The sequence below is a fragment of the Mesoplodon densirostris genome, chromosome 9 (assembly GCF_025265405.1).
Source record: "Mesoplodon densirostris isolate mMesDen1 chromosome 9, mMesDen1 primary haplotype, whole genome shotgun sequence".
Taxonomy (NCBI): domain Eukaryota; kingdom Metazoa; phylum Chordata; class Mammalia; order Artiodactyla; family Ziphiidae; genus Mesoplodon; species Mesoplodon densirostris.
In genome coordinates this window covers 104,437,441-104,454,938 of record NC_082669.1, presented here as the reverse complement: position 1 = coordinate 104,454,938, position 17,498 = coordinate 104,437,441, and positions in this window count along the sequence as shown.

The window sequence follows — 17,498 nt, the reverse complement described above, 5'->3', positions numbered from 1 at the left end:
CCTCAGTGCTTCCAGACATACAATGAGATGATTATCTTCCTTGTATGACTGTGTGAGATTTGAGTGATGTATCTCATGAAAGCATATAAGGACGGCTGGGGGAAGATACCAGAATGATGCATAAGAGTTTTACCTTTCCCTGAAATATTTTCCCCTCCAAGGCTTCCACCTTCAAGGGACAGTCAGAAAGCATATTGCCCCAGGGAGGAAAGCACATATTCGGCCTGGAACAAAGAGGCCATCAGAGCTGATGCCCAGCAGCCAGAGCAAGTCTTGAAAGCCAGGCCTTAAATGACTTTCTGAATTCCTCTAATTCAATGTGACATATCAAACACTAAGCCAGACGGATCAGGTAATAGCCCAGGGTAGAGAAGAAATGGAAATTCCAATCCTTCTTACCAAAGTGAAGGGAGGTAGAGATAAAGAGATGGGATCCAATGGTGAGACACCAGAAACCTGGTAGTTCTCAGTGCTGGAGGGCGAGGTGGGGAATTAGATGGAATAAAGTGAACCCTTCAAGTAGAGGGTGCATCCTCTTATCTCTTGTTTGGGTACCTGGGAGAGAATAACCTCACACCCTCTCCCCTTCTCTAGCCCAAGTGCTAGAGTAGTTACAAGACAGTAGACAGAGTAAAAGCGAATGTGGTTAGCAAGGGTGGGTACCACTGCACAGCCACGACACTTTGACAAGGTGAAGGCCTGAGAATCCCTCTATGTCGATGGGAACAAATGCGGCCGGAGCGGGAAAGATGTGCTCAGAAGTCGGATTTGAGTCTGACTGGGGAGCCTGCAGAAAGGGCTGCCGAGGAAGTGGGAGACTGACTCCAACGGAAAGCCATTTAGTCTGAAACCCAATGAAGTCATGACCTACAGAGGGGTGCAATGCACCTGAGAATTATGGTGGAGCCCAGGCCTCAGGAGGAGACAGCCCAAGCTTCCCAGAAGCATCATCTGTGACTAGGAAATCCGCCAGAGTTACCACAGTCACAGATGTCTGTCACTAATGCTAGCAGTTAGATCAGAGATGAGCCTAGACCAATAGTATCTCAGCAGTCCGTGCCCATCCAGGGATCAGACCAGCCACTCATGAGATCACAGGCCCATTTCCCTGATCCTCCCTGCAATTAGGTCACATACGCACAGAGAGGACAGGGAGAAGGGAGAAATCTGAACGTACATATTCAATGCTAAGTGATCTAATCTCATGCATATTACTTGGTTGGGTTACATTTAGGCTTTCCCAGTTGCTCTCTACAGGAGAGATGGAGGCTTGCAGGTGAGATTAAAACATTTAAGGAAAATCTGAGTATATTGTTGATATAGTTACTCCCCACTCCCGCACTGGTTACAGGTCTACACCTATGAAATAACTCAAATAACGCTCACAATAACCTTATGAGAAAAATACGGCTATTACCCCCACTAACCACTGCAAGACTAATAGAAGTCTACTGTTCATCACAAAACATTAGGCTAAGGGTAAGGGGGCCAAGTTCACTGTTGCATTGTGCATGGGTTGGGGGAGGGAGGCTTCAGTGTTTTTGTTTTGTTTTCATGATCATACATCACTTGTCTAACCCTGGACAGTCACGTCACCTCCACGAAATTTTGCTCAGAGAAGAAGACTAAATGATCCAGAAGTAATCAACTATCCATATGTGAAACCATGCCCTTCAGATTTTGGTTCAATAGTGGCACACAATACATGGAAGAAAACAAAGTGGAACTGAATGTTGCTTTGGAAGCAAAGGAAGCAAAACAAAGCAAATTTTCATATGCAAGGTCAGATACAGGCCTTGCTAAGATAAACTTTAACCAGTAACAAGTAACAAGTCTAGGGCTCTGTTACCAAACCAGGGTTGTTTTGTCTGACATGCAGCAAACCAGAAAGCTGAGACACCTAGATTTGTAGCAAAGAGGTTTATTCACGAGGCAGCCAAAGGAGGAGACAAGGAGATGAGAGGACGAGTCTCAGATCCACCTCCCTGAAGGCTCAGGTCATTTATGGAATAAAGAATAAAGAGGCAGAGTTGTCAGAAGCGTGGGGAACGTGGGGAACGTGGGGAAAGGTGATTGGTAAACATGTGTGGTAATCGCCATCCAGCTCAGAGTAACTAAGCTACAGGTCTCTGCATGTTAAAAACTGGAGGCACTTAGCATCACCCAAGGGTAGAGTTTTTGGCCCTCTGACATCAAAAGGTCACTGAACAGACGCTCCCATGCCCAGCTGGAGGTGGGTGGGCCCAACCAGTCTTAACCATCTCGGCTAGAATTAGACACTTCTGACTCCTAGTTTCTGGAAAACAACTTGGGAAAAAATATCTTACTGTTTAGGCTACCAGCCACTTAGAGGACATGCAAGCCTTTTGGAGCAACAATTAAAATGACCTTGATTATTGAAGGCAGGTGAAATAGATTTGACTGATGATTACCCATGGTTTCATTTCCACCAAACAATGGAAAATAAAAATGTATTCATTGATTTCACCATAAAAGCTGTATACATCTGCTTTATGTAAAGTCTCCAAAAGATTAAGTCAGCTACTCTGCATGAAGTTGGCTTTCATTTTAGACACCTGAAAAAATACAGGCTTAAGTTGGGATGATAATAATAATCCGCAGGCAATTTTGAAGGAGGTGTTATTCTGAAGCTAAAGTAGAAATCTTGAAAAACATCTACCTTTCAAATATCAATTTCTAATTCAATCATTTCCTGGATGTAAAATTAATGACCATCACCAGTCAAAAATTGGTAAGTTCTTGCTTTTTTGTGAAGGTGACATTGGTCTTTTAATGCTGCATTTTTAATGTTCTCATTTTTGCTTTATAATGTTTCTATGTTTTTTTTTAAACTAGTCCACACTTTAGTAACAGTTTTGTGCCTGGGTCCATGTCTTGATGGATTTATATTAACCCTTATACAAATTTTTAACTGATATTACCTTAAACTATTACAGTTCCACAAAAGTATTTTGACCACATACTTACAGAAACTTGAATAGCTATTCTGGCACTTCAGAATCAGTGGGTCACATATAAAGAAATATTGTAAATCAGCAACAAAATAAACCCCAGAATTGTTTATAGATTACTTATTCAAAACTAATAGCATCAATTATTGGTAAATACTTTAAAGTGCAGAACTGCTGTTGAAGGAAGATTTTCAGGGATAGACATATATATTGATATAATAGGGACTTGTAAGTTCAGAGCTGCGCTAAACTGCAGGATATCTAAAGACATAAAGTTCTAGATATATTTTAGTTTATTAATAAAGCATATTAAAATTACTAGTCATAGAATGAGTATGGAATAACAGTGATTTTTCTCTATTTTTTTCTGGTTTGTCAGATTGTATAATCATATATCAAAATCTATATGAGATTTATATATTGCAATTTGATATTGTGCCATGCCATAATACTGGTTGAACCATATTAGGATTCTGATAAAATCATTTTTTAAAGTGAAATAATATCTTTTAAAAAAATCAAGGATATCAGGGCTTCCCTGGTAGCGCAGTGGTTGACAGTCCGCCTGCCGATGCAGGGAACACGGGTTCGTGCCCCGGTCCGGGAAGATCCCACATGCCGCAGAGCGGCTGGGCCCGTGAGCCATGGCCGCTGAGCCTGCGCGCCCGTAGCCTGTGCTCCGCCACGGGAGAGGCCACAACAGTGAGAGGCCTGCGTACCGCAAAAAAAAAAAAAACACTCAGATGGAGGAGTATATTCAATAAATAGATCATAAACAGACCAGAAAATTCGAGGATCTGGTGATTTGAAATTTCTCATCAACTAATAGTGTGAATTAGACGAAACACGTGACCACTGGGAGACAGCTCCCTAATGTAAAGTGAGGGGTTTAGCGAGAAGCACATGGATGTTTGGAGCGACTCCTAAGATTCTATGAATTTGTGTCCCCCTGTGGGTTTTTTGTTTGTTTGTTTTAGTTTTTGTGGTAAGAACACCTAACATGAGATGTGATCTCTTAACAAAATTTCAGGCGCACTATACTTTATTAACTCTAGGCATGATGCTGTACACCAGATCTCTAGAAACTGCTGGAGGTGATGAGTATGTTTATTACTTTGTGGCAATGGTCTCACTGGTGAATGCATATGTCTAAACTAATCAAATTATATACATTAAATATGTGCAGCTTGTATATCAATTATAATTCAATAAATCTCTAAGAAAAGATTCTATGAATTATTTGACTTTCTAAATAGGCACTGGAAGATTTTAGCATTTCGCAAAGGTCTAAAGGGTGCAAAAAGCAACAGATCATTTGCTAAATTGGGCCAGCTGAGAATCTGGTGCTTCGTTGTTTTAAAATGTTGAAGTATCTAATGGGCACAGAACACTCAGCCCGGTTTGTACTCCACCTTTAGGTAACGGACTAGTTAGGTTTGAAGTGGTAGTTACTGCTGAAGGAAAGCAGGATGACTCGGGAGGGCTGAAGTCAAGGAGAAATCCAAGTTGAGAGAAGTGTCTTATGATTCCCAATAAGAGACCAGGGGAACGGGCAGCTTACGTGTGTCTCATACATCAGTTCTGACTGTGACTTGCTAAGGACCAAGGGAAGGCTGAGGCTTTTCTACTTCTATTGTAAGGCCAGCGCTGCACTCTCCTCATCTGGCTTCTTTCCAAGTATGTACATGGTGATAACATCCCCAGCTGAAAGAGGCATTAAAGGGCCCTAAGCTTTAGGGATCCATTATGAAGCCCCCAATTCTTCACTTTGGAGCTGATACATCCAAAGAGCATAAAAGGCTGAAGGAGGCTAATGCCTGTGTATATTACACAGGATCTTTATCATGGCTCTGTGATGTCTTTAGAAACTCGTAGACCAGATGACACCAAAAATCTCAGCAGTGTTTTATCTTAGACATGTCAAAAGCATGCAAGCTAGATGGAGGCACCCTCTAAAGGGCTGACCTACAATACCAAACCTGAAGTTTGAAATTCCTGTTTATCAAGAAATGAAACACAGCAGCAAGGGCAGTGACAAGTTTAACCCATAATAGCTATATCCCACCCCTGTCCTGGAGTTTCTTGTTGCAGGGGTGAATGAATAATTTAATCTGCATGAGCCATCAATTCTAGTCCTCCTTCAAAAATGTGGCAGTGGTCCCAGCTAATTTCATTTATGATGTGGTTTTTTTTTTGAGACCATGAGTATTCAGAAAGTGAAAAAGGGCAACCAGTATCTCAGTATGAGAGTGTGTTTCTGTTCTTTATTTTTCCCTTCCAGTAATACTTTATTGATTTATTAATCAGCAACAAATCAAAGGATAAGGACCAGCCATTTCCTCATTAATTAGTTATAGGAACAAGCAACACTAATCAGTCTAACTTCAACTATAAATAGTCTTTCTATTTCTCTTGAGAGAGGAGAATGAATTATAGAAATTTTATTATGCTTTATATTTTTTCACTGAATGAAAATTTATATATTGGGTACTTAGCACAAGATTCATATTTTGTGAAATGTGTAATCAGGAAATAACTTTTTATGCAAACAGTTTTGATTAATAACTTGACAGAGTTGCTTAGTCATCCACTAGCAAAGTTTTTTGTAATTTTTTTTCTTCAGTACACTACCTCCCTCTGCCCTCAAATTAGTCTGCTAAAGTTAGAAATAGTAATAATAAGGACAAATTTTAGGAAATGAAAAAATCATCCTACTTATTTGCTTACTGAATTTTGGTAACTTTTCTTACATCAAAACATAATTTTTTTTGAATGGATAAACAACAAGGTCCTACTGTATAGCACAGGGATATTCAATATCCCGGGGTAAACCGTAATGGAAAAGAAAATTTAAAAGAATGTATAGATATGTATAACTAAATCACTTTGCTGTACAGCAGAAATTAACACAACACTGTAAATCAACTATACTTCAATTTAAAAAAAGCATTTTGAAATTCAACTGTTTTTTAATTTGGTTAGTGGATAATTGAGATATATAAAAACAGTTACAGTGAAATAAAATTAATAAACTGTTTATGAAAAATGTTTTAAAAAACAGATTTTTTTCTATCGTTCATGCAATCATTCTCTTAATCATCGGTCATTCATCACATATTTATTGGGCAACCACTATGTGCCAAGCACAGCGCTAGTTGCTATAGTTATTATATCCTGCTGTACCATATACATGTGATCTTGCAGTCACGGTCTACCATTAAATGAAGGATGCAAACATTTTTATACACATAAATATAAATACACTATTATAAATTGAGATAATTTCCAAGATGAAAATAATTACTTTTATTTCTTGATTCTGAATAGTTTTCATGGTTTCAATTACCACCGTTTGTCTAAGGACTCTGACAAATCAGTTGACAATTAAATACAAATATTCCTTCTCACTAATATACATCTTTCCTTGTTAATCTCTTCTCCATTCTTTTACCTTTCACTTAGAAGTACAAACCATTCTCCCTGTTGGTTTTTCCACTGTTAAATCCTCCTTTTATTTATCCTAAAGAAACCCTGGGTTTTTTCCCTCAATCTATACCTGACCAGGGTGATCATATTATTGTTCACTTTATCATCGACCCAACTTTAACTTTTATTAAAATAAGTGTCTTTTCCAAATTCACTAAAATTACCATTTATCCCTGGGAAAAACTAGTATGAATAACCTCCCAGTTAATGTGATACATATTTGGATCTGTGTTTTTATTTAAACTTACTTCTTAATGGTATCTGTATGATAGAGAATAGTCTGTCAGGCAATGTACTGGAACACTGGGCTTCATTTTTGCTTAAAGTTTAAAAAATATTTTCTCAACTCCCAAGTTACTTGTTCTCACGTTTTGAGTTCCATCGGAGCATTTTTAAAGTAATTTGAACTATATAACCCAAATCTTTGTTCTAATGACTACTGTTACAATATCTCTTTATATGTATTATTTTGAGCAAAACAAACAAACCAGAGCAGGCTCATTTTCTCTATCTATAATTGTATCTATCTATCCCTTTATTTATGGTATTTTTGATGCTAACCATGATTCAAATAATGCTTGTTACATGAATGAATGAAAAACATGTTTTCCTATCGTGTGTTAAAAAAATAATTCTGTAAACTAAAAAATTTCTATTGCTGGCACATTTGTATGAGGAACAAAAGAAAGGAGGGAGAAGGAAGCCAGCTGAAACTGATGGAACCTACCATGAAGCAAGAATGTTATTTACATACTGCTATTTTAAACTCAGGGCACCCTGAATGGGAAGAATTTAATCCCCAGTTAGAAGAAAACCAAGCTTCAAGAGATTAAATAATGTTTTAGATAGGATTTAAATGCATAGCTTTCTTATTTCACACCTCATTTTTTCCCCTACTATATATACTACATGATACGTGCCACCATGCTACTAGTTGTAGGTTGGTTTAAAAACTTTAAACACGTGTTTACACATGTAAATATATGGGTTCACATAAATCAGAATGAAGAACATGACTTGCTTAATGCCCTCCATTTGAAAGACGCAGGGAGGTCAGATATTTTGAGACTGACATTGCCAGTGCTACTTGGTCAATTCAAGCAGCAATCATATGGTCAGGTTTTAGGTGAATCCTTGAGGCCAACTTTGTCCTTGGGCTCTTTGCCTTGAGATCATTACCAGTGGATGCTTGGTGTTAGGTGAGAAGCTACATAATCCATATGAATAAAAATCTATGCAAACACAGCATGAAGAAACAAAAATCAAAATATGTATTTTGATTATAGATTAACTCGGTGATATTGGAAGAAATTAAATGGTATATTTAAATAAAGTTTATCCTACCACAGCATCATGTTGGTGATGGATTTAAATCTGGAAGTTTGATTGGTGAGGTCTAACATTAAAAGAACACATGGATAGAGGTTGAGTCATTATATTTTTACAAAGTTGTATAATTTAATGTTTTAATGGGTTTCATCATTTTCACCTTGCAGCACAAGATAATGTTGACAAGGAACCAATCTTTAAAGTACTACTTATAAAAAGAGAAATGGTGCATTATATTCCTGACACTTAAGGTCAAGTACTGAAGATGCATTGTATATTAATGTATCCAATATATCAGACCAGAAGTTAATGTCTACCTTCCCTTTTGGGTCTAGACTATTTCATAAACCTATTTTTACTTTCTTCAGTCTGATTAATAGTATCCTGAAATACTCCATCCTGACAGCGCATAAAGATAGCCTGCATGTTATATGAAAATCATGAAGGAACTGTCTCATTATATTTAAAATGATACATTTCAGAAATTGAAAATAACTTCATGCATAGGTTTAATTAAGCACACTCTAATATGGTGTTTTCCTTTAGGAAATTATTCAAAGCTAGTGGTTAACTGTTGCAATTTCCACTGAATTGCTGGATGGACTCTCCCACTAAAACGTTAATAGAATGGGTTCAAGCCACCCTTTCTTTAACAACATATATCGGTTGTAACAGTTATGACTGACAGTCGTAGCATAAACATATTTTCCAATTTTTTTTTCTATCTGGGTCAATGATTTTACCTTGTGATATGTCCTTGAAAAATAGTGTTGGTGGTGTCAAAAGAGAATTTAGCTAAAACAAAACACAAATAGCAAAATACTTAAAGAGTTTTTGTTTGGAGTAAATAGCTATGGTATTAGGATTAGAGGCTGATTTCCAGATTTGCCGCCTACTGCCTCTACAACCTTAAGCAGATTACTTAAATTGTTTGTTCCTTACCCTCCACATGTTTTGGGTTGTGGGTTTTTTGGTGGGGTTTTTAAAATATTTATTTTTTTTTTTGGCTGCGCCGGATCTTCGTTGCGGCATGTGGGATCTAGTTCCCTGACCAGGGATTGAACCCGGGCCCCGTGCATTGGAAGCACAGTCTTAAACACTGGACCCCGAGAGAAGTCCCACATCCACATGTTTTAAAAGGAGGCAATTATAATGCCTACCTCTCAAATTGATGTAAGACCTAAATGAGATGATATATGCTAAAAAGACTTTATAAAGGCTAAATTCTTCCACAGATAATTGAGTTCCTCTTCCTTTCTCATTTCATTATTAATTCTGTTTGTTCCTTTTCATAAGTCAGTATTAATGAAGAAAAGATAAGGCATTCCTCATTCTCTTCTGTTTTTACGTTCTAGTCATTCTCAGCAATAATAATTTTTAATAAATTTAGGGAAAGCATCCCTAAAAATATATTATTAAGATAATATACTTAGTAGCCTGAACCCATATTATAAATTAGATTGTTTTATGATCACAGATTATTTTATGAGTTAGTCTACTGGATGCAAGATATGCATTCTGTGCAATGAAGTGCATAAAATCTTCATATAAAGAAAAAAATGGGAGGTTTTGGAAAATTTTGTGTCAAAATTTGACACCTACTCAGAGCTTATGAACATTCTTTCATTTAATCAAAATACAATGTTAAACTTTGACAGAAATATTTGCATTCTTTTATACTTTATTCTTAATTTGAACTCTTAAATTTGTTGATGTTGAACAGCTTTGCATATTGCATTTTCCAGGGTATGTTGTATATAACGTGATAGAGTTTTCTAGGAATCACATCTACTGAGAAGACATCCTTTTCACCTTAACAAATCATGGACGACTATGCAGCATTAATTCACTGGCCTCCCAAGAGTAACATGATACATATTCAAACAAAAGAGATGCAACTCCTGTGCTTCTACAGATTTATGAAATAACAATGAAAAAATGTAAATGAAAAGGACAGTGGAAGTAAAGAGTACAGCCAAGATAGATAACTTTTATTTTAAAGAATAATTACTAAATCATCACACAGACTAAATATATTCTGCCACTGGTATTTCAACTTTAGAAATTACTGGATATAGAACAGGATTGATATGGGTCAGAAAAAAAAAAAAAAGGTTTGACCCACGACTAAAACAGATACATCATACTCTGCATTCTAGCTAAATGCAAGGGAGAACTGGTAATATTATGTAAATATTATTCATAATTTTATAAACACATTCTCAAAACATAAATTGGCATCTTGAATACATGTACTAATTGTTTAGCATAATGCCTACAATAGTTCCAATTCCCAATATTAGACAAAAATGAACCTAAAATTGTTAGATTCTCTATTAATGGATTCTGAACAGTAGCCTGAATTTTTCCAGATTTATCTTCCTGTGTTGGTGGCCTCATGGAGAATCATTATTGCTGTGTTCTCCTGGGCCATATGGAGAATATAATTGCCTTCTACAAACCTTTATCTTAACAAACAGAAAAGGTGTTCTTTAATATATTTTCACTAGCCTTAAATATTAAAAATAAAGTCTCTTGAAAGGGCAAATTGCTGTGTTAAACATTTCCTCATTATTGTACATATACTACGGCTGGATACAGTCATATGTGAAATTTCAGATGTAGTTTACTCTATAGGGAAAAAAGTGCATGGTCTGAAACGCAGCTATTTAATGTTTTCCCTAGAAACGAAGACTTCTCCTTTACCATATACTTTATTTTTTTTTATTTATTTATTTTTGCAGCACGCGGGCCTCTCACTGCTGTGGCCTCTCCCGTTGCGGAGCACAGGCTCCGGACGCGCAGGCTCAGCGGCCATGGCTCATGGGCCCAGCCGCTCTGCGGCATGTGGGATCTTCCCAGACTGGGGCACGAACCCGTGTCCCCTGCATCGGCAGGCGGACTCTCAACCACTGCACCACCAGGGAAGCCCTATACTTTATTTTTAATGTCTTAATTATTCATATTATTTTGTCCTAAGAGATTCTAATTCCAAAACTGCTATAGTTTAAAAGTTTTTGAAATGGAAAAAGCAGTGATGGTGCTATTAATAGTTTCCATTCTCCTAAAATATTGTCATATTTAAACATTTTTTAAATCTGTAGGCTTATTTTAGTTTCAAACATTCTAAAGTTTTTCAGAATAGTCTTTCACTCAGAAGACATAAATATGCTTATCTGAAGTGGTTCTGCTCAGCAATTTAATAAACTGTGCAGTCCACAGGGAACACCATTAATTATGTAAAGACGGATGGGGATTCATTTACTTGGTTTCTTTCAGAACCACTTGACTTGTCACTATTTAATTAAACAATAATATATGTGATAGTAGGGAGAAATGTATGCTGTCAGTAAACAATACTAAATATGCCCCTGGAATAGAGAATGGGATTTTAGACGTCTTTGTATTTACAGAGAAAATCAGAGAAAGAGAATTATAAACACTTGCCTATGTGACATATATCTCCAAGCATTCCTTTTCTTTAGTTTCCTGTTAAAGGAGAACACTGTGAAGACAAATAACTACCAGTGCATGAAAACATTCCTTTATTTCATCTCTCAAAGTGTCCATTTTCTTCCAGAGTAGTAGATTTTATGCATTTTATATAATGTTCACATGTCTTAGCTCAATTTGAAAATACGGCACTGTGCACACTGCCTCTGTCATTACCTGGTGAAAATCCCAATAACAAGATATTAACGATAGGCTGCTTAAGGGTGGGGTAGAGTTGGTTTTGTACACTAAACAGTTTTAAAAAAATTAAAATGACACAACTGCGAGCTCTTCTGATGTAAGTTATAATATCTAAAATATTTTAACTACAGAGCTGAAATATCTAAAAAGTTTTTAAACTACGTGATCCCTGACCCTATTAAGCTGTTGGCACCAAAGGACTGGTGTGAGAGAGATGGCATACAGATGACGACCTGTCAATTTTCTAGCTTTGGGACCATGGGAAGATCGTGTAACTCTTTGACACTTATTTTTCTAACAGGGGCATGCAATTATTTACACTGGAATAGATATAATGTATATCAAGTCATAGATACAACATATGCAAAGCATCCATACCAGTGCATATTGCAAGGATAACTATTATAAATAGGCATTATAATCTTTTCTCTGATTTTATGTTTAAGAACAATATTGTCACAAGGAATCAGTAGAAGCAGAGATCACTATTGTCACATTGAGACAGGATTAACAGACCTACTAAGTGATTAGTCGATTCATATTTAGTTTTCTATTTAGAGCTTATCGTATTTCCCTTAAGGTATTATTTGGCCTGTGAATCTTAGGATAGACAATATAGCTTTCCCTGAGATGTAAAAGAGCTTTTGCATAAAACAAGGTTTTATGGGAATTCTTCCCCATAGATATATTTTATTTAGCTTAAAGAATGTCCTTGAATTGATAGCAAGTCAACATGAATATATTTAAAACAAATGGTGGGATACACCAAATCATTTATTAAATAATTTTAATTTCATATGTTAAGCAAAAGTAGTATACAAGTTCTGCATTAAAAAGAACTCCCCCCAAAACAATTTATTTTAATAAGCTGGAGTTTTCTCTTTTTATTAACTTTGAAAATTTGTCTGGTGAAAAAAAAATATCTTGCATAAGCTACAAACACTTATAGCCAAGCAATATGTCAGAAAACAGAATTTTCTAAACAGACTAGAAGTTTCTCTCTTTGCTATACCACAACAGACTCTATGTATAAAGTAGAAAACGATTAGAAAGAGAAGGATAACTGAGTCAAAAATCTCACTACCAGGGACAAACACTGTCAATATTCTGATGCATTTATTTCTGGTTTTACAATGTACATTTTCTGTAATCACAGCTCATTCTTACCATGAAATTTTATATGATAATAACATTAAAAATTACAGAAGGCTTTCACTGTATATTATTATAAACATTTTATGAATGTGATTTTAATAGCTATATAACATAACATCTAGTAGCATGATATCTAGTAGACTTTTCACAATTTGTACAGCCATTCCCCACTGCTAAATATTTTAGCTACTTTAAATATCCATACATTATATATATGTAACAGTAAATTTTGGGGGTCATAGGTTTCTTTATATCTTGTTTTTTTCTTAGGCCTGACTGTCAGGAATGACATTACTGGGTCAAAGTTGAGACTTTCTATGGCTCTTGATACACAAGCATTGAGTTTTTAACATTAAAATTAAAGTTAGATAAATATGATATTTTCTGCAACTAAATCTGAGGACCTCACTCAGGGAGACTTATTATCTAGTTTCATTCCTGGATAGGAAATACAATTCCCAATAAAATTTAGCCATCAGTAAAAAATAAAAATCCATTTGCTGAAATCAGATAATATGGGTTATGCATGGGAACCAGGAAAGATTCTTCTACACTATTAGTGGCGTTTTTTCATGTAAATATGTAACTCTTTGGGGCAGCTCAAAGGATGGCTTGGTGTAGTAAAAGCCCCATATGATCTCCATTATCAACCCTCCAAAGAACCACAAATAAGCACACAGTCTAAAGGAAGACAATGCTTTTCATATATAAACAAGACACCCACCCGTCACCACAAGGATTGTCACCCCTAATTCCCTACTATATAGAAAACCAGGAAGCCAGGAGTGAGCTTTATTCTTGTCTATGTTGTTCTCTGCTCTATCACCGACCTCACTTCAACTGCTCTAAAGAGAACTGTCAAAAAGGGTGATTTTATTGCGTGTTTCTTGACCTTAGGATTTTATAAAGACAGCAAAATGATTTGTGACCAAAAACAAATTCAGGGATAGATAGAATGACATACACTTCACAAAGTACTAACTGAAGCAAAAATTATAAATAATACCAAAAACAATTTAATTGAGATCAATGTCAATTCTCAGTTCTTCCTTAATAAATATCTGATTCACACACACACACACACACACACACACGCAATTGACACAATTAGTGTGGATTAAAAAAGACTATTTTCCTTTCTGCTTCATTTGGAATTTTTCTTCTTCTAGGGTCTATTGATCCTCTTCTTCTATGTTACTGTTTTCCAACTGTAATACATTCTGGAAAATCCAATCGGCTGTAAATATGTTGAAGGGAAACTCTGTAGCTGCACTAATACTTCTCAGAACACCTAGCAGAGTAACCAGCACTTAGCAGGAGCCAATAAATTCTTACTGAATGAATGGGCTATTTGAATGTAACCTTCCTTCTTTATATTAGGAGCCTTAAACTATTTTCAGGTTCCTCTGAAATGTCCCATGTAATGACTCAAAATTCCCGTTAAGTGTAGTCCTTGCTGATTGTTTTCTATGATGCTGTACTTCCCCTGTGGAAAGATCAGTACTGATTGCGTGCTTTACCTCTTAACCTGAAACAGTTTTCTAAAAGTTACTTTAATATAAATGCTCTGTGCATTTCTGCTTTCCTGTCTCATTGATGTAAGGAGGAAAATTCCATTTCCCTCTCTAAGTCGTGAATATCTTAGCTGGGGTCCAACAAAAAAATGGAAAACCCCATTTTGAAGAAGTATGAATTTGATGATGATCCCTCTGGGAAACATGCCTTTTGGTTTCAGCCATTCAGGGTCTATTTTTAATAAAATATTTTTTAACCCAAACTGTTCAGGCTATGGAAAGACATTTCATTACTCCATTTTCAGTATGCAACGTTTTTTTAGTTCCATTCAGAGGCCATACTCATTACTACCTGGTAGAGTGACAAAGTCTGAGCTTCTCCAGAAGCAAAAGGATTAGAAGAGGGAATGCAGATATGCACATTTTAAGTCATGCTAGCTCTAGTCTTGGAAGAACACAACAATCACTGTGGATATTTTGGAAGGATTCCATTTCTTGGGACTACCCAAGGCCACTACTCACAAATTGAACTGTCTTTAAAATTAGTTTTCAGACTCCATCAGCTGGGATTTTGGAGGAATAAACTCAAACTTTTTTGACTATCTTTTAGCTAGATACTGCCCATGGGGCAAGCAGGTGGGGTTCGGGGTGGGTGGGCTGTGGTGGAAGGGAGGCTTTTTTTTTCAAGCATAGAAACAGAAATATTAAAAGTGCCATCCACAATCCTTTTAGGGGAAAAATCAAGTGAGAAGTTGTGTATCACTGATTGGACAATGTTTTCACATCTCCATCAGTTTCTTCCTTCCACTCTTTCTCTCTAATTCCTTATTGGTCTATAGCATTGAGGTGGGCACCCCCTACAAAAGGAGGTAAAGTGTTTTCAAATAGAAAATTTATTCTTAGGGCAACAGGAAATTATTAGAGCTGAAACACTTGCACACACACACAAAAGAAAGGACAAAACAGGACATTTTTCCTTCCAGTTTTGCACTATGATATAATTAGAACCCTAATTATTTAATTAATGTGGTCATGGATCTTATTTTTCAGTTTCGGTAAGTTATAGTAGTTCCTCCCATCTGTGGTGTTTCCCTTTCCTCCTATGGTCTCCTCTCTCCATCTGTTCTCCTGTCCTGCCCTGGTGGTTTCACTTCTAATCTTTCTGCTCTGCCCACCCCTACAGGCCCATTCCTATGTCAACTTACTGATGTGTCTCCCAGCTCTGACTCTCTGACACCTTGGTTCAGTGCATTATGATTGATCTTGGGTGATCAATTCTCATCTAGAATTTTCCACCATAATTCAGGTTGATACTTCAAGGTATAATAAACTGTGCCCCATTTACTGGAGTCCATCTTGTATATGTTATGTGCCCCCATCCAGTGGCAGGGAAGAGACAATTTCATCAGATATTTTAAAGGAAGAATTTAAAGACATAATTGCTAATTAGATGAATCTTAAAGAGAACTTACACTTACAGTCGTCATTATTTGGAGAAAGAGGTACTGGAAAATAAAGTGGCCTTTGGCAGGAATCAACAAGCATGGAGGTGGAAGTAATGATGCATTTGGTTGAGCAAAGGAATACAGGGTTGAGACTGGGGAGAAATGGTATGTGTGTGTGTGTATATATATATATATATATATATATATATATTATATATATATAAAATATATATATATTTTTGTGTGTGTGTGTGTGTGTGTGTGTGTGTGTGGTATGCGGGCCTCTCACTGTCGTGGCCTCTCCCGTTGCGGAGCACAGGCTCTGGACGCACAGGCTTAGCAGCCATGGCTCACGGACCCAGCCGCTCCGTGGCACGTGGGATCTTCCCGGACAGGGGCATGAACCCGTGTCCCCTGCATCAGCAGGCGGACTCTCAACCACTGCGCCACCAGGGAAGCCCAGAAATGGTATATTTTGATGTCATAAGATAGTCTTTGAAGGAACAGAGGTGACTCTGGAACTTAAATATGTACTACTGAAAAAATGTCAAGAAACAGATGAAATTATTGAAATACTACCCTGGAATTCACATACAGTACCAGATAATTGTCCAACTTAGTATATTAAATGCAGAATTTAGTTTTATATAAAAAACAAGATGTTCTGTGCCAGGCTCATATCTGTGCTCATTGGCTCTGATGAAGACTCACCTCTAGAACGTCAGAAACAGGAATATAAATTTGGCAATATCGCTTTCTCCCCCAGCTTGAAGACAGGTTAAGTGACGATCTCACACATTTTGTACAAAATTTAAGGTGGAAAGCATAAGAGAATGCATTAGTGTAGTTGGTTGAACTTGTGAGAAAGTGAGGTGATGTGAGTCAGGAATATAAATTTAAATGTGTTAAAGCTAGTAAGACTGCCATTCACCAGCAACACCCAATTAGACAAATGGGCAGCACAAATCCTGAGGGATACATAGAACTTAGACCACTTCTATTATTTTGGGACTCAGAGTTTCCATTTTTTAATGTCGCAATAAAGTTGTTCATTTTTAAGTTATTCAAGTGATCTATCCATTTGCCACAATTCTTTAAATCATTACTATTTTCTGAATCTTCAATTTAAAATTGGCATTTTATAGAAGACTGCCCTCAGAGATTTCATTGCTTTCCTTAACATTTCCAAATTGTACTTTAGTGGGAGATATTTCCAAATTGTAAGCAAGACTGTTCGGATACTAAAAAATCTCCAAAACCCACTTTTAGCGAGAGGCATCTTTTTAAAGCTTGAAAAAATGTTTGGTTCTTATGCAAGTTTAATTCTAGAGAAAAGAATGAAGTCAACATACTGTCAGACTAGATGAGTCATTCTGCCTCCAAAAATGCAAAGCAGATGCACATTTTGAGGAACAAGTCAAGGATTAAATATTGTGTTCATGTTATACTTAAACTTTAATCCTAATATATCTGGAAACAAATTAGTGAGGCTGTAATTAAAACTGTAAGTTCTGAGTACCTTTTAAGATAGAATCATAAAACAAAAATCTACAGGTACTTTTAAAACTAAGGCTCCCAGTCTACACCTTGAATTTAAATTCCAATCACACTGTCACACCTTTTTAAAAAGTTGAGCAATTACACACCTGTTTTCTAAGGTCAGTTTAACTACCTATCGATCTTTAAAGGAAGCTCTTTGAATTTATTTGATGAAAAAAACTGGCAACTTTTAAACTAGTGCAAACCGACTACCTACACTGTAAAGTAGTAATCCCTATACAAATGTCTTTTGGTATGTCTTCTGTGATATTATTTGCTACAAGGAATAAAAACTGTGAATTTAAGTAGAACTATTCTTTTCTGATTTTTATACCATTCTGGGTTTTACACAATTTTTTTAACAT